An 18,817-nucleotide genomic window follows, 5' to 3' on the forward strand; every position below is an offset into this window, starting at 1 on the left:
GACCGCTGCTTCCCAAGACAGATTTCTTTCTGCCTCGCTTCTTTCCAGGCGAGCAGTCGCCGCCACTAGCTGCTGCGTCTTCTTTCTCTCGCAGCACAACGCGGCACCTCTGTCCGCCTCCTCGCTCTCGTTAACTAAACGGAGCGCGACATTCGCCCTGCTCCTCTCCAATTGCGGCGATGCAGCGTTCAGCAGTGCTGGACTGCACATCTCATGCACTTCCGCCAGGTTTCCACGGTGCGCACGATAAAGCGTCGGTCACACTATCCATGCTGCCCCGGTGATACTCAATGGCGTACGCGTAACGTTGCAACGTCGACGCCCATCTAGCTAGTCTGCCTGTGGGGTTTTTCAGCCTCTTTATCCAAGAAAGTGCCTGGTGATCTACCTGCATGGTGCAACCCGCTCCATCTAGGTACATGACGAACTTTGACAATGAGAACATTATCGCTAGGCATTTCTTTTTGGCCACGGAGTAAATCCGCTCCGCAGATGTGAGCGCACGGCTAGCAAACGCGACAGGGCGCAGCTCGCCCTCGTGTTCCTGCAACAAAACAGCTCCAACACCGGCATCACTAGCATCTGTCTTCAAGACAAACTGTTTATTCAGGTTGGGAAGGCACTAACTAACGGCATTCGCTACTGCTCGAGCCAATGCCACAAATACATCATTCTGTTCCTTGGTCCAGACCCACTTCGAGCCTTGATGCACCAGCACATTCAACGGCCTTTCGAGCTCCGCACAACGAGGGATGAACTGCATGTAGAAAGCAACCATTCCCAAAAGCCTCCGCAAAGTTTTCACGTCCATCGGGCAGGGGTAGTTCAGAATTGCCTCCAGTTTATCATCGTTCGTTTGCTAAGTGCCATCATTAACCACAAAGCCCAAGAGGTTCACTCTCTTTGATGCCAGCTGCAGTTTTCATGTGTTGATTGTTACAACAGCTTTCAGGGGAATGAGGTGCTCTTCTAACGGCTGTGAGAATATCACGACGTCGTTGAGGTGCGCCATCGCATCGTTTAACCTTGCATCGCCCAGCACGATGTTCATCAATCTGATGAACGTGATCGGGACATGAAACAAACCGAACGGGAGTCAAGTAAATTCGAAGAATGTGTGGCCGCAGAAGAATGCGCTTTCCTGAATTTCACCTTCCGCCACCTCAATCTGCAGGTACCATCTGCTTGCATCCAGGACTGTAAAGAACCTTGCATTCCCTAACACGTACATCACAGCCTCGATCTACTGGAAAAAATACGCCACCATAGGCATCAGTGAGTTCAGCTTTCGCTAATCAGCACACAGCCTGATTGAACCATCTTTCTTCGGTACTAGAGCCACTGGGGAGGCCTTTGAACTTTGCGAGGGTCCCACTGCGTAGCTATCAATCATCTCGACAAGGATGCTGTCGAGAAGCTGTTTCTTATGCGTGCTTAACGGCCGCGGGTTACATCTGAAAGAGCGCGCATCACCAATTTCAATCTTGCTGAAGCACATCGGTTCTGCCCGGTTTCTCAGTGAAGCAATCCTAAAACGGTAGTAAAGTTTGTTCAAGCCTTTCGCGCTGGCTACCGGGTCCTGATAAGGACGCGATGATACTTCTAATAAGCCACCGTCTTTCAGCGTCGCGGGGGAGCCGTCTCTTACAAAGCGTGGACGCCCGCCCGCTGGTGATGCATTCCTGCTTAGGTGCGCTAATAAACGGAATGAGAGAGATGAAGGGGTGTAGCGATAGCAGTTATCCCCTATGTTGAGAACAATGCCATCGCTCGAAAGAAAATCTCTTCCCAGAATAACTGGTACGGCCAAGCACGGCAGATATGGTAGGCCTCTGGTTTCTGCTGTCAAAGCGCACCACGAGACACACTGCTTCCTCCGTCCCAACTACTAAGCTGAAAGGGATTTCGGCTGGCGTGACACGGATGTTACATATACGGCAGACGTCGAACATATCGTCACTGACCAGGGACAGCATTGAGCCGGTGTCAACTAGTGCAGAGTAGCTTTGGGCAACTAACCGGGCTAGAATAAAAGGGCTCGATCGTGACAACACTTCTTGTGCTCTACAGGCGCGGAGAACAAAGGCGTCTGCGCCGCCGTCGCGGTTGCCCGATGACGCGTCGTGACAGTACCCTTCATACTTTTCGCCATGGCCCCCGCAAAAATCCCCTGCTGTCGGCGGCAGGCTGGTGCTACCAATTATCGCCGCCTGCTGCCCGCGTTTTTGTGTATACGCCTTGCTTGACACTACCGTGCCACGTGGCCTGGCTGGTTGCAATTCTAGCAAAGCTATTCGTTCACCTCCCATGCGGTCGAAGGATCCCGCGTTGATGAAGCGGTTGGGGACGTTTTTCCTCTCTCTCCACGCCTTCGCCGACGTCGCTGATGAGCTCAGCTCGACGTCGAGGCCAAGATTCAGATGCGCGTGGCGCCGAATCTTGGCCTCCGGCCCAGGCCCATCGTGGCTTAGCCATTCGGCTGGCCTTGGGGGGCGGGGGCGTGGCTGGTAGCGCAATTCAGCGAATAAAACCGCCTGCACCCCCTTCGCTACCTGTGCTAGGGCCTCGAGGTTTGCAAAACCCCGTCGCCGCAAATACGGCTTGAAGCGCGGATGACACTGTCTTATCCCGCGCGCGACCTGATACTTTTCGGTTGCCGCCGGATCTATCCGCTTGTAGAGCTCTTGCATTGCGCGTACATACTCTAGGAGGCTCTCCTCTGGGTGCTGCGTGCGCAACCCGAGCTCCTCAAGCATCCGGTGCTCGTAATCAGGCGGCAGGAACTCGGCGCGGAAGCGATCTTTAAAGTCTGCCATCGAATGGAAAGCCGGGTGGCAGCGTCTCCATCAGGCGCGTTCTCGAGAAGTGCTACGGGCAACACCTGCCCTAGCATCATGTTGTGTGGGGGACCCAGTGCCGTCTGATAATCTTCGAGCTAATGTAAGAACTCGTGGACTGACTTCACGTCCATGTATCTGTAGAAGGAGGGGCATCTACATTTATTCGCGAACGCGAGACTCGCCGTAGCTGCCGTTGGTTGGCGCTAGCCACCGAACCGAGCTTACTGGTTAACACCGAAACCATTTCGGTCACCTGCCTCGTAGAGGCGGCCGCATCGGTAACTTGCGCAGGCTCTATCGCGTCCCTTACCTCACTTCCGGATGTACTGGCGTCAGAAGTGGCGGCTCTGTCTTGCACATCCCTTCTCGGTGGCATTCCTACTCAACTTAGGACGGCCGGCAGGGGCAGAACAACTACTTGCGCACGACCAGCACCTAGCCCACGTCCGGAGGCTGGTCACAAAGGCTAATCGCGGCGACAACAATGACATATACACCCATGTCTATCTACAAAAAATTAGTTGTGGTTCAGCTCTGGTTAACTATAGTTGAATTGCGAAAGCAACGGTGGAAGCTTCTTTCGCCTGCTTCATTATTCCTCACATGTCGGCGTGTCTCAGGGGTAACGTGAATTCAAACATCATGGTAGGCTACTTTTTAATGATGAACCACGGACACGGACACGAACACGGCGCACAGCAGCGAATGATTAGACCTGGCGTAATACTGCTTTCGCAATAAAATACAAACAACTTACTCATCTCTATCTACAAATATACAAACAAAACATAACTGTCAAAACCAAAAAAGAACGCGCACAACCCCAGGAAAAAACAAAACGCTGTACGTAATATTACACTGCATTCCGAATGTTAAGCCTTACCTCAAAATGGCGTCGCGCCTATCGAACAAAGGACGACCACCTTGAGACTGGCCGTGCGTTTCCTGGTCGTCAGAGAAGTCGTCGAGAATAAAAAGTTGAGTCGCCTCTTCTCTCCACTCAGCACATTCTCTCATGATGAAAAAACAGCGCTGCAGATGTGGACGGAGGTCAAGAACAAACAGGACGGGTGCTTACTCGGAACTGAAGTTTATTGAAAAAACACAGATTATAAATAACCCAGCGAAGCAGCAGCTAACCACACATTAAACAAAAAGCCAAATCATGATGACCCCACACACACACTACGTTCAAGAATCCCGACCTCATTATCTGTTAAAGCGATTGACGGTTCACTAACACATTTTTCACCCAATCGCATGGTATGCCTGGCCTCAATGATGTCCCGGTTAATCGGTGCCGGATGGGCACCCAAAATATGCTGGGTGCCGGATGGGCATCCAAGAAAAGGTTGGCAGCCATCAAACCCCTTACAGGGTACAAGATTTGATCCTCTAACAATCTCTAATGATCTCTCGTGCTCTCGTAACCGAACATTCCATTACAAACATTACAAACCAAGCCAAATGCTTGGTTTGTAGCATGCTCTGCTTATTGGATCAGTCGCATTGACGCTGCGCATTACCTTGGGACGCACACGTGCAGTATAAGGTTTGATACTACCACAAAACACGATTATAGGCCCTTTATTTTTAACGTGTCACAGAAATTTTCGTTACCTGGAAAAAGCTGATAACCCAGTATTTACATCATATCGTCTGACTTGTCCAAACTCATATACAACGGCACAGTTTCTGCCTCTAGAAAATGAGGACGCTGTGCGAAACTTCCTTGATGTCATCTAATGGCGAACCTAGTCAGCCATGAACACTTACTGAGTGAGCCACGAGCAGCCTAATTCAAAAAAAGGCTTCAATCGATGTCTAGATGCACGAAGTGTTACAATTTACTCTTGAGCTAATTTTAAATATTTTTTTCTTCTATTACAAGGTACATCATCATCATTAGCCTGACTATATCCACTGCAGGGCGAAGGCCTCTCCCATATTTTCCACTTAACCCGGTTGCGTGCTAGCTGAATCCACTTAACCCCCGCGAACTTCTTAACCTCATCTGCCCACCTAACTTTCTGCCGCCCCCTGCTATGCTTTTCTTCCATTGGAATCCAGTTTGTTACCCTAAGCGACCATCGGCTATCCTCTCTTCGAACTACATGTCCTGCCCATGCCCATTTCTCCTTCTTACCTTCCACTAAAATGTCGGTAACTTGAGGTATTCCTGCAACCCATTCTGCACACTTCCTGTCTCCTAATGTTACTCCTACCATTTTTGTTCCATAGCCCTCTGGGTTGTCCTCAACTTAAGTAGAACTCTCTTGGTTAGCCTCCACGTTTCAGCTCCATAGATGAGTAGAGGCAAGATGCAACTGTTGTATCATTATCATCATCATCATCATCAGCCTGACTATACCCACAGCCGGGCAAAGGCCTCTGCCATATTTCTCCAATAAACCCGGTTGTGTGCTAGCTGCATCCACTTGACCCCTGCGAACGTATTAACCTCATCCGCCCATCCAGCTTTTACCGTCCTCTGCTACGCTTTCCTTTCCTTGGAATCCAGTTTGTTACCCTAAGCGACCATCCGTTATCCTCTCTTCGCACTACATGTCCTGCCCATGCCCATTTCTTCTTCTTAATTTCCACTAGAATGTCGGTAACTTGAGGTAATTCTCTGACCCACCCTGCACGCTTCCTATCTCTTAATGTTACCTCTACCATGTTTTGTTCCATAGCCCTCTGAGTAGTCCTCAAATTAAGTAGAACCCTTTTGGTTAGCCTCCACGTTTAAGCCCCGTAGGTGAGTACAGGTAAGATGCAACTATTGTATACTTTTTTCTTGAGCGATACCGGTAAGCTGCTAGTCATAATCTCCGAGTGCTTGCCAAATGCGCTCCATCCCAATCTTATTCTTCTTGTTATTTTCCTTTTCATGGTCCGGATCTGCGGTTACTACCTGTCCTAAGTAGACATATTCGCCTACTACTCCCAGTACTTCGCTACCTAATGTAAAGTGCTGTTCCCTCCCGAGGCTGTTGACCATTACCTTAGTCTTCAGCTTGCCAGGTACATCCTGGCACAACAGCTTCCACTTCAAACGAAAACGCAGTAGTGACGGGCGGGGAATCAGAGACCTCATCAAGTCGATGAAGCAGAAAAAACTGTTGTTCCAATTAGTGATAATGGTATTGGATTGTACGTTAATTCAGCAGACATGCCTGGTAACTTCAAAGCACTGGCGCTACCTTTCGCTTACGACTTTGAGGTCTTTGTGCCTAAAGACGGCAAAAGACGCAACTTCCGGTCATCATGGTTTCAACGCTACAAGTGGCTTGATTTTTTCTGACATTCGAAAAGAAGCATTTTGTAAAAATAGACATATTAGTAGACTTAACATCGGATATATTGCTCAAAAGGAACAATTTCTCTTGTTCGTGCGATAGATTGACTATAGCACTTCCTGTATTCGAGAGGATTTCCTGTCCTGGTTAGCTGTGAAAGAAATCAGCGCCGCAAGCTTAGCTCACACGTTCAAAACTAAGCTCGTGAATCTCGGCCTGCCGCTGGCATATATGAGAGGCCAAGGTTACGATGGCGTGGCAGTCATGACTGGAGCATTCCGTGGTGTACAGATCATTCGCAAGGAGTTCCCAACTACGCTGTACACGCACTGCTCATCGCTTTTCCTTAATCTCTGCTGAGCGACACCTCGAATTTTAAACATCCAATGCGCCTTGGGTGCGATCAGCGACGTTCAGACTATCTTCAGGGGATCACCAAAAAGAACTGCGTTCCTGAAGCGGCATTTTGAAAGCGTGTCGAAATCAGTTTGCGGATTAAATTATTGTCATAACATGGTCACCTCCACAAAACGGTCTCAATGTTTGGTCAGGCATTATCTCAAATAGTCGCCGCTGTAGAAAAGGGCGTGTAAGCCTATCGCGACGCGATAAGCGCTTCCACTGCATCTGCCCTCCACCATCGAGTATGCGCATTTAGCTTTTTCGTATGTCTAAATATCTGCAACACTTCCTTACGCCTGATGCATCACTTGTCAAAGTATGTGCAGAACACTTCGGTTGAAAATAGCGTTGCGTTGGACTATGTAGACTTCGTGCTGAAGAGGCTGGAAAGAATAGGTGATAACTCTCAGGAGGATGTTCACAAAATATTGCCTGCATGTGAAAAGACAGCGTATGATTTTGGCGTAAACTCTGAAATGCCGCGAGTAGTTGGCACTCAGAAGGATCGGGCTAATTACTCCTCCACTTCGACTGAGCAATACTAAATCAGCGATGTTCATTCCTTACATGGACGATTTCAGAGCTTCGCTGGAACACCGCTTTGAAAATCAGAGGGCAGCATTACGTTGCTTGCAAGATCTTCTGCCAACACAAGCCTCTAAAGGGAAGTTTGAGTCCGTGAAGCCGGCTTTTCAATTTTACATTCAGGACATGCAGTCAACGTACATCCCTGTGCTAAGGGGAGAGTGTGAGATGTGGAAATAAAAATTGGAAGCAACATGAGTGGAGCAGGCGCCGCGCTACGCCACTGACGTGTTCATGGACTGCAGCATGATGCATTTTCCAAACTTCCATACTCCCCTCAATATTTTTTTGCAATGCTGCCAGTGACTACCGCCGCTGTAATATCGAGGTCCATATTGAAGAAGACTCTGCTTTACAGTTCTTGCAGTGGCTTGTCTTGAGGCATGCCAACTGCTTCAGTTTGCAAGGCACATTACCTTCCTTCGCCCCTGGAGCTGCCACACTGCATCAAGCATAAAGAGGGCAGTGGGCGACTGCCACAACTGAATGGATCGCAGTGGTTAGAACCCAGGTTTGTTATTCCCATACCATGAAAAAATAGGGAGGTGCTCTTGGATTTTCGAAAAGAAAATATTTTTGCTGTGTACAAAGACATAATTTCACGATTTCAAGTGCACTTGCAGGGGGCTAGTTAAGAAGATGTTGCTAGTAAAAACTGTGTGAATTTTACTTTCTCAGAAATGAAGAATGCAAGACAAGAATACAGAAAAGAGAAATAGGTCCATTTTTGTGGTTCCTGGCTCTTGTGTGTTGGCGTCATGTTTGTGAAGGTGAGAAAAAGGATTCGGTACGACAGAAAAAGAAAAGAAGAAAAGGAGATAGACAAATTTGTTTAGATGCCTGGATAAGTTTGGAGTAAGTGTTGCTAAAACAAATGTTGTCAGTAAAATGGCTTTCACACTGCACACTTTGAAGGCAGAGATTGCTGTGGAAAGTGCTCAAGGCGAAAAAGGTAGTGAAAAAAATATTTTTACTAAATTATAAGCGGCAGATAGACAATGGCATAATTTTATTGGACAGCAGAAGTAATACCTGGTAAATATTTTGCACCCACCTCCTTTACTAGAGCACGCATGACTGGTCCCTTCCTCTACACCACACCATCTCTACCTTCCCAAAATTATTGTAAGAAATACAGCCAGTAAGACCATTTGTAAGCACTCTGTTATAATATGGCTCTCGTATGACCATGATTACTGAAACATGGATTCACAAAGAAATAAGCGGCAAAGACATATTGTATTTATATTCATTTTCCGGCGAAACAGATCTCATGGGGTGGTGGTGTTGCTGCTGGTACTTTTCACTGATCGATCGGAGCTGGGCGACCGAACCGACCTAAAGCGCTAAAGAACGAATCAGCCTTGGTCGGCCAGCTGAACGTGTAGAGTGCACAGCGGAAGCAATGCATAACTGGTTCCGAACGTTGCATTCGCATACCAGGGCAAAAATTGTTATGGTTAGTAAATATGCAAGTGTGCAACAATCTGCAACTTGGTTTCGTGCAATTGCAACGCTGTAGACGTTTTCTGATAGACGCATTTCAACATGTTCGATCAAAAAAAACGATGATGCCCAGTGTCATCTGCCGACACCGCTGAAAGACCTGAAAACAGACAAAACATTATCTCAGCGTCCTGAAGCGACCACATTAGCAGCTGGAGCTTCGAGCAAGATCCGAGTTCGGTAGGTAGATCGCACTAGGGTGACCCAACTTGCTCCGAACAACAAACAGAACACACAGAACCTATCTTGGTTGACAAGTGGAATTCGAAGTCTTCATTACGGAGCAAGAAAATATGTTTCGAGTGACCAGTGGAAATATACATAAATAATGGAGCAGCTGGTGCGCTTTTGGAGCATGTAGTTCGCGAAAGCCTGCCTGCGAGTTTACTGCCATGGATACTTTTATATCGCTTAAGTGAAGTACAGCAGAAAGTGTTCAAGTTGAGAATGCGATTGAAGCCCGTCTGGCCGACGGGTGAGGTGGGTATAATTGGACGAAATGAGTTGCCGACTGGAAAAAATATGCCGAGAAGATTCGCTGCATCCAGACGGATCACGACAAGAAGATGAGTTTTGTAGCGTGAGCTCCTAATGCTTCTAGAAGCTTGCGTAGATGTCGATACCTAGTACTTCAAGGGACGACTTCGCGCTATGTGCAGGTGCTGGTAAATGTGGAAAGTGCTAGGCCAGCAGACGGCCCCGATCCGAACTGGCACAAGACAAAAGAAAGCGGGACTACGAAGTCTACTGAAATGAAAGTTGGAGATTTAGCGCTAGACACAGAGCACTGCACCTCTTTCGAATGCTACTAAAGCTTGTCCAGTAGTGACTAGGGCGCAGGCGTGCAAGAATAAAATGCTTAATAAGCTTAAAGTCCTGCAAGGCCTCCCTAGTGCATGCTGCGGAGAGCTGGTTCGAAAGCAAGCGAAAGAGCGCGACCTTACGCTCGTGCTTCTATTGCGTGGGCTCGCCGCAATCGAACAAGGGACAGTGTAGTCACTAGGTTTTCATTGCTAAAGTTTTTCATTGCGTCCTTCGGAGGATATACGTCGCCAGGTCCTACGGGGAGTGCACTGAAGTTGTTGTTCCTCAAAAATTTAGATCAGCTATTCTCAAGCTGGCACATGATGGCTTCATGGGAGGCCACCAAGGCATGAAGAAAACTCTCCTGGAGCTGCAGACAAAATACTTCTGGCGTGAAATGCAGGCTGACGCTAAGCGATTGGGTGCGCTTTGCGATCTATGCAAGCACACAACTCCGAATGGTCGCACCACACAAGCCCTTTTGATCCGAGTTCCCTTCATTGGGACATCGTTTCAGAGGGTGACGATCGACATTGTTGGCCCACGCAACCGTTTGTCCACACAAGGCAGCAGTTACATCATGACCATGGTAGACTATGCCACTCGGAACCCTGATTCAGTCGCACTTCCTAGCATTTAGACCAAAAGTGTCACCGAAGCTTTTTATGAAATGTTTACCTTTGTAGGAGTGCCCAGAGAGGCCCTCAGTGCGGGCGCTAATTTTACGTCCGAATTAATGAAAAAGGTTAGCCGTTTGTTGTCAGTAAAAAAGCTTCATACATTTGCCTACTACCTTGTATCGAACGGCCTATCGAACGGTGTGTTGGCACGCCTAAACAATGCTCAATCGCATGAGTCAAGAGAGACCGACCGATTGGGATCGCTACCTGGCTGCACTCCTATTCGCATACAGGGAACTGCAACAAGAAAGCCTCGGCTTTTCCCCATTCAAACTCGTATGTTGGTGAAAAGAACGTTGGCATTTTGCTACACTTAGAGAGCTTTGGACTAATGCAACCATCCCTGACTAGTTTCGAACTGCGTGCGAGTACGTCCTTGCTCTACGGGGCATACTGGACAATACCTGTGAATTTGCCCACGACGAGCTTGAGCGCGCAGGATAGCGTATCAGCTGCAACTACGAATTCAAGAGCTGCAAACACTCATTCAAATCGGCAGAGCTTGTTCATATCCTCCTTCCCACAGAGCACAATAGGCTGCGAATGCAATAGAAGGGGCATTTTTCGATCATCACCCGCAGGGGCGATGTCGACTATGAAGAGAATTTGAGCAATGTCCCAAAAATATTAAACATCAATATGCTAAAGAAATTCCAGCAAAGGAAAGACAACACGATCGTAGTAGGCTACGGTGCAGTAATTTCGGCAGAAGTAGGCACATACGCTGGAGAGATAGTTTCCTAAGCCATTTCAGACACAGTTTATCAAGGATGTACACATTTCCGAGAGACTGGCCAGCCTAGAGTAGAACGAAGCAAAGTAACATCTGCAAAGGCGCGAAGATATAGTTTCGAAGCTTTCGGGAAAGACCATGCTGATCGAGTGCCAACTGGAGTTACAGAGCGATAGACCGATAGTTGTAAAACAATATGCGCTACCATACGCTGCGAAGCAGGCAATTGCATCAGAAGTGGGCGGTTGCTCCGACTGGATAGCATTCAGCCATCGGAGTCAACCTACAACTCCCCTGTGATCGCCGTAAGCAAGCCTGACGGGACGCATCGGCTATGCATTGGAAACTAAACGAAGTATTCGCAGATGACGCCGAGCCTTTACGGATATAGCTTCAACAGGTCGCAAAAAAATATTTCCAAGCTGGACTTTTATAAGGGATATTGGCAAGTACAGTTGTCACCCGATTAAAAGGGGATGACTGCTTTCACGGTTAGCCCGGTTCTCTTTCAATTCCGATATATGCCCCTCGGTATTAAGACTTATTAAGGGTAATAAACTGGACTCCAAGGTAAGGAAAGCGTAGCAGGGGGCGGCAGAAAGTTAGATGGGCGGATGAGATTAAGAAGTTCGCAGGGGCCAAGTGGATGCAGCTAGCACAGAAACGGGTTAATTGGAGAAATATGGGAGAGGCCTTCGCCCTGCAGTGGGTATAGTCAGGCTGATGATGATGATGATTAATATGATGATGTAGTACGCCAGTTTACGAAACTGATGCTGAGCATCTTGCCGGTATTCCCGATGTGGCGTACTACATCGACGATGTACTCATTGTAAGTGCAACATGGTAATAGCACCGCCAAACACTGTACGAGGTCTTTGCCCTAATTTAGGCGGCTGGTATCACCATCAATCAGCTCAAACGCGAGATCAGAATGGAAAATATCGCGTTCGTTGGCAACCATATTGTGTCCGGAGAGATATCGCCCCTCGCCGAGACCCTACAAAAGATACAATAATCATCATGTCCGACAACAAAGAAAAAGGTCTGCCCCTTCTTGAGACACACGGGTACTACCGAGATTTTATTGCGAACTATGCTGATCTGGCACGCCCTTTGTTCGATCTAACACGGGAGGGTCAACCTTCAGTTGTGAGATGGGGCCCCGAGCAAGAATGGACTTTCAAGAACTTGCGGGAAAAACTGGCTGTGGCACCGATTCTGAAACTTCCACATTTTGGGAAGGAATTTGTCCTGCGAACGGATGCCTACGATAGAGGTGCTGGGACCGTTCTGATTCAGTCGCATGACAAAATCCTGCACCCACTTGCCTATGCTAGCCACAAGTTGCTCCTTCGAGAGGTAGCCTATTCAACCGCTGAAAAAGAAGCTTTAGCACTCCTCTGGGGAATCGAGAGATTTCAAGTCTTCTTTTACGAAAGAAGGTTTTTCGTTCAAATATACCATCAGCTTTTGAAGTTTATAAAAGGAAAAAAATTGGCGAACAGCCGCGTCTTCAACTGGAGTATTAGGATTCAGGGATACAGCTTCCGCGTCGAGTATATTAAAGGCAGCGAGAACGTGCAAGCAGGTTACATAAGCCGGCCGGAAGAATTGTTCAGCTTGCACTGCTGCCCAGTTGCACTTTGTTTTTATTGGCGTAATGAAATCGTTCAAAATGTGCTTGTATTTTTGTGCTTCCTTGATTTTTATTGATGATAACTGACTCATGACGTGTACTGAGGACGTGACTGCCAAAATAGAGTGTTGTGGTGCTGCGGATGGCGTGCGTCAGGAATCGTTGAGAGTGGCGAATGATCTTCAGTGCATCAGATGGACCCAATTCATTGCACCCTTCTGCGGGTTGCAATAACGCCGTTCACCAAGATTCGGCGCTGTCCGATGTCTAGAATATACCCGAGACAATGTTCTTCAGTGGTAGGCAGTCATACAAGCTGCCTCACATATAGAGCAGAAGTTATGGAATCTCCCAGCTCCTCCGGGCATGCTCCGCCATGACTTTCCGGGGCAGTGACCTGAAGTGAATGGACAAGTGGTTGGCGAAGAACGAACAAGCTTTATTAAAGGTTAGTAGTATTTATAGCCGTTTGGCTAGCCACGTCACCGCAGCTACTGCTGTTAACATGTGGCATATGGCCGGTATCTCGGTAGATAAGCACGTGTGCATGCTTCACAATAATTCTCCCCCCTTAAGGAGTGAAGCGGTCGGGGCGTTGGGTGTTCCTTTTTGACCTACGCAGTGTCACTCCATCGCCGCCAGTCACCGGTGCCTCGTTTGTACTGTCCTCAGCTTGTGCGCCTCACGGCGTTTGCATGTCAGCGCTCACTTGACACTTGCTATCGCTGCTGCCGTGTGCTTGAGACTGCGGCTCTACCGATACGCTTGGGCTGTTGTCAGCCATTGATGCTTCCGTGTAGGCCTCGGGTTTAACCTCCGCTCTTTCCACGCTGGTTCTCCTGGTCTTTAGCTAGTCCAGGTGGCGGCGATGTTGCTCCCCTTCTGCGGTCTTTACGGTTGTCATGCGCGAGCCCTCGGTGGACTCTATCACACCTGGTTTCCACTTGTCACCTGCTCCGTCGTTCTTGAACCAGACTTTTTTGCGCAGCGGTTTGCCGTTGTTGCGTGCACCTGCAGAGGGAAAAGGTCGTGACACGGTATTGTGCAGTAAACAGAGCGGCTCGTAACCAAGAAGCTTGGAAGCCGGGGTTTTCCGTTTAGATGGAGGGTATGCCGATAATGAGAAAGAATGTGGTCCAGGCGAGCTTGCAGACGCGTGTTCTTGCTTAGTCCTTGCTTCACAGTAAGTAACCCCTTTTCCGCCAGGCCGTTAGACTGTGGCTTGTAAGGAGCTGTCCGCAAATGAATGATGCCATTGCGCATCATATATGCCCTGAACTCCTCGCTACTAAACTGCGGCCCATTGTCAGTCACAAGAGTCCTCGGCAAGCCGAATCGGCTGAACATTGTCTGCTGTGCTTCAATTGTTTTTGTTGAAGTGGCAGTTTTCATAGCAGCAACCTCGATCCATTTCGTATGAGAATCGACCACAACCATCAACATGTGACCTTCCAATGGTCCCGAAAAATCGACATGGATTCTAAACCAGGCCTTTTCCGTTTTCGGCCTAGGAACGGGTTGCTGGGCAGCAGGCATGCTGCCCCATTCTATGCATGTTGGACACGCTTTGACAAGCTTCTCAACGTCCCGATCGAGTCCTGGATACCAGAATACAGACCGAGCCGTGTTCTTCATGGCCGTTATACCGTGAGGTGCGTAATGCAGCATACGCAGCATTAGTAGCCTCGCAGCCGTCGGAATTACTGCACGATGACCCCAGTATACAACTCCATGGCTGAAAGTCAGTTCATCCTTCCTGTGCATATGCGCGTAATGGCTCCTGACTAGGCTGCAAGTATCGTGGCCAGCCATTGTGAATGTACTGACGGACTTGCGCGAGGTCGCTATCACTGCCCGTCATCTTGGCCACATCACTAGCTGAGAGCGGACCAGAATTTAGGTGATCTGTTAGAAGCACGTACTCACGCGCATCATCTTCTGCAGTCTGAGCTTTTTGCTTCTCCCGCACAGGCAAACGGCTAAGGGTGTCGGCCGGAATCAGCGACTTCCCTAGCTTGAACTGAATTTTGCAGTTGTAGGCGCTCAGCAGGAGAGACCAACGCTGAATCCGTACAGCAGCCATGGCTGGAACAAGCTTGTCGGGATTGAAAAGGCTCACGAGAGGTCTGTGACCAGTGCCGAGAGTGAATTGATTCCCGAGCAGATATTCCCGGAACTTTGTAACATCGAAGACTACCGCCAATGCCTCTCTTTCAATCTGCGCGTTATTGCGCTCAGCAGCTGAAAGAGTTCGCGATCGGAACCAGATTGGTAGATCTTGCCCATTTACTGTGTGGTATAGTACAGTGCCAACGCCACACGATGATGCAACGGTTTCCAAGAAAAGGGGCTTACTTGGATCGTAGTGTGCCAAGAACTTTGCTTCCTCTAGCAGCCGCTTCGTTGTTCGGAAAGCGTTATCTTGTCTCGCCCCCCCCCCCCTTCCAGCGTGCGTTCTTTCTTAGTAGTTCATGCAGCAGCTCCAGAACCATAGCCAAGTTTCCCAGAAATGCGTGGTAATAGGTTACAAGCCCCAAGAATGCCCGCAGTTCTGCAACGCACGTTGGCTTCGGCATCTTTGCTATGGGGGCAGTGTTGTCTGTCTTAGGTAACAGCCCTTCCGCGCTTATATGATGCCCCAGAAATTCAACTTCTTGCCGAAACCTACATTTCTGGGGATGCAACTTCACACTATGCTGCCGGAAACGCCTGAAAACTTCACGCAGTGTGTCAGAGTCCCCGTCTTTTTCCGCGACTACTACGTCGTCCAGGTAAACTTGAACGCCCGGAATGCCTCGCAGGATGCCTTCCATACGTATCTGAAAAATTGCAGGCGCAGAGGCTACAGCAACCGGTAGTCGATTGAAGCAAAACAGGCCTTTCAGGGTTTTTACGACCAAGAGCTTCCTGGTTTCCTCGTCAAGCGGCAACTGATTGTAAGCATCTTTCAAGTCGGTAGTGCTGAAGACTCACCCCCGTTTAGGTTGGCGAAAATATCTCGTATTTTCGGCAATGGATACTGCTCCGTAACGCACGCAGAGTTTGCGGTCACCTTAAAATCGCCACACAACCGAATGCAACCATTCTTCTTGATCACGGGAACCAGAGGCGTGGTGTAATCCGCACTGTCAATAGGCGAGAGAATGCCATCTTTAACAAGACGGTCTATTTCATTAAACACTTGCTCCCGCATTGCATATGGCACAGAACGAGCTTTACAGAAGCGTGGTTTCGCATTTTCATGGAACCGCAGATGAACTGCGGGACCGTTAATGCGCCCTAGACCTGGTGTAAACAGATCTCTGAACTCTTCTAACAGTGCACTAACCGAAGGTTGGTGCGACAAATCTTGCTCACCAGGGGTTGCATCGCTTGCAAGGCTGAGGACCGGTCTTCCGCTACGCTCAAATGCGCTGATGATGTCACGTCCGCACAAGTCCGGGCCAGCGCACTGGAGCACGGTCAGCGTCGCTTCCAAGGTTTTTCCCGCATACGAGACAGGAAGCTTGAGCTGGCCCTTCACGGGGAGCTTGCCCAGAAAGCAGGACAACTGCAAAGACGTCTTGAGTAGCGCAGGCCAGACATGCCGATGATTGCAGTAAGGTTTCCACGTAATGATGGAGACCGGCGAGCCTGTGTCTACTTGCATCTTGATCGGAATCCCGCTCCAACGGTATGTGCGAACAATGGGCGTGGTCAAGTTAACAGACGCAGTGTACAAACTAAGTAGACACAGCTCGTTGCCGTCAATTGACGAGGAATTCTCTTCACAAAGTGCCACTCCTGGTTATTTGAACGCGCACATTTCAGCTAGTTGCCCTTTACTTCGGCAGCGAAAACACTCCGCCCTGGCGAAACTTGCACTTCCCTGCCTTGTGCTCAGTGCTACCGCAACACGGGCAAGCTTCACCTGGGCTTGGTTTAGATGCCGTGTGCGTACGAGTTTTGTGGAAATACGGTTGTCCCTGCTGCTTGCTCCTCACGGCATTAATATTGTCATGATCCTTTGTCTTATCCATGTGGTCCACGTTAAGGACTGCCATCTCTGCCGCTAATGCCATATCCTCGGCTTTTTTCAACGTTAGCGAAGCTTTTGACAAGAGTTTACGCTGAACGCCGGTGTCACGTAGGCCGTAAACAAGTCTGCCTCGTAACATCCTGTCTCTTCCATCGCCAAAGTTGCACCTACAGGCTTGCTTCCGAATTTCGGCAATCAAGTCCTTCACTGTTTCGTCCGGACGCTGGCATCTTGTGAAGAACTTGTAGGACTCCGCAATTTTATTGCCTTGCGGCGCGAAATGCTCAGTCAGCAACAGAACCAGCTGTTCGTAGGTTAGCTCTTGAATCTTTACCGGCGCGCAACGTCCCCTTATAATGCCGACTGTTGCGGTACTTAAAGCTGCCGTTAGAAGATCCCGTCGTTTCTTCGAGTCATCGATTCCGTAAGCTTCAAAATAATATTCCAGACGCAGCTGGTAGGCTTTCCAACTGTCTTCCGCTTCGTCGAAACCCGGCGGTCCGGTGTGGGCCGCCATGGAGCAGACAGTGCCCGGCTGTGGGCAGCCTCGTCGCCACAGAAGTGAATCAACAAGTGGTAGGCGAAGGACGAACAAGCTTTATTAAAGGTTAGTAGTATTTATAGCCGTTTGGCTAGATACGTCACCGCAGCTACTGCTGTTAACATGTGGCTTGGCCGGTATCTCGGTAGATAAGCACGTGTGCATGCTTCACAACATGACCGGCCAGCACGCGTCCTTGACGATGGGCCGCAGCGCAACCATCTAGAGTATAAAAAGGCAGACCGCAGCACTCCCTCGGCAGTGCACTCTTGAGAGATGTATCTCGGGCAACTCTCGCGGCCGCTTGCTCTGGAAAGTATCTTTTGTGCTAAAATTTTCTGTATTAGCCTAACTTGTGGCTGTTTATAGTGTGGTCAGTGATCAGATAAGCACAAGGTCGGTTGGGCTGCAAAATTGGAGGAACCTCTTTTAGAGGCAGGGTATAGTGACCTGATGAAAATTTGTACCGCGAGTAGTTGTAAGCAGGAAGTTAAGTCGGGGATACGGGCTTCCAGATAAAGCAAAGCGTTTGAAACTAATTTTGGAAGACCAAGACAGAGACATAGAGCACGCCTTTCCAATAACAGTGAAGGATGAATTTTATAGTTTGCGCTCAACGAGAACAGAATAGAACAAAATTCAAGTATTTTTCTTACTTAGGCTTTGTAGGGAAACAATAAAGTGTCGCGACGCATTCTAAACTTTTTATTGCTAATTCGTATCAGCCGCCCAATAGAGTGTTTTCCTTTAAGCAAATCTTTTTATATGGAGTCTCTAATCCAATGTTGGATCATACGTAAAGCCTAACTATTTAACCGAATTAGGCTTTGGAATCGGGTTGGAGCGATGAGTTAAATAAATGTGCAAAGGTGTATCCGGGTGTCCGGGGGAAATACAAGCACCTCAGATTTATTGACATTAATGGATAAATTGATATGGTCTAGCCAGACTTCAATGTCATCAAAATGTTCTTGCGAGTGTGGTTTAGAGTATGGATATCAAGAGCCGTGACGAAAAAAAGTTATGTCATCGACATAAACAAAACACATATTTGTACAGATGCGGATGTCATACAAAAATGTTAAAAAGCAGCGGTGAAAGAAGTGATCCTTGTGGCACACCCCTTGATTGCTGATACGTGTTAGAGCAGAGGGATCCGTCTGTACAGTGAAAATGTCTATCCTTCAGAAATTCACATCTAAATTCATAAATATATCATGGAGGATGTAATTGAGGAAGTTTGTTAAGCAGGATCGTATGCCACATTAGCCTTAGCAACATCAAGGGTCACCAGAGCAAATGTCACTTACATGCAATCTTGTTTTGACAGCCAGCTTGGGGGACTAGACTGGGCTGGATACACGTACCTTCTGGCAACAGCTGTGTGCGAATCTTTGCTGCATAAAATAAAACTTACTTCCAGTGGTGAGTGGCCGATTAAGCTCCATGATGGGCCTCTTGCGGTAATTCCGTACATGCAGAAATTAGGGCACAACAGCAAGAAAACAGGCGAACGATATGGAGTGAACGTGGCGTTTTCAGGGCCATGTAAATTGCCAAAAAAAGATTCAAGTAGGCACTTTATAGTAACATAAAATAATCGCAGACGAGCAAGACGACTGTTGTATCAGTTGTGCTTATCAGAAAATTTTCAAGTTTCCTCTCAAGCATTGCTAGAGAGAAGTCACTGAGCAGCGGAATATTGCAAAGGCGTATAAAACCCCTTTCTTTTCAATAAAAACCCCACCATGCCGTTCAGCACTGGGAGAC

General features: G+C 48.3%; 1 pseudogene; it reads right to left on the bottom strand.

Moving 5' to 3' along the window:
• Positions 1 to 668: 668 nt before the first annotated feature.
• Positions 669 to 18,495, bottom strand: LOC146184707 (uncharacterized; annotated as a pseudogene).
• Between the last annotated feature and the right edge of the window lie 322 nt (positions 18,496 to 18,817).

This window comes from Amblyomma maculatum, chromosome 7, assembly GCF_055883805.1.
Source record: "Amblyomma maculatum isolate TAMU_Amacu chromosome 7, ASM5588380v1, whole genome shotgun sequence".
NCBI classification, from domain to species: domain Eukaryota; kingdom Metazoa; phylum Arthropoda; class Arachnida; order Ixodida; family Ixodidae; genus Amblyomma; species Amblyomma maculatum.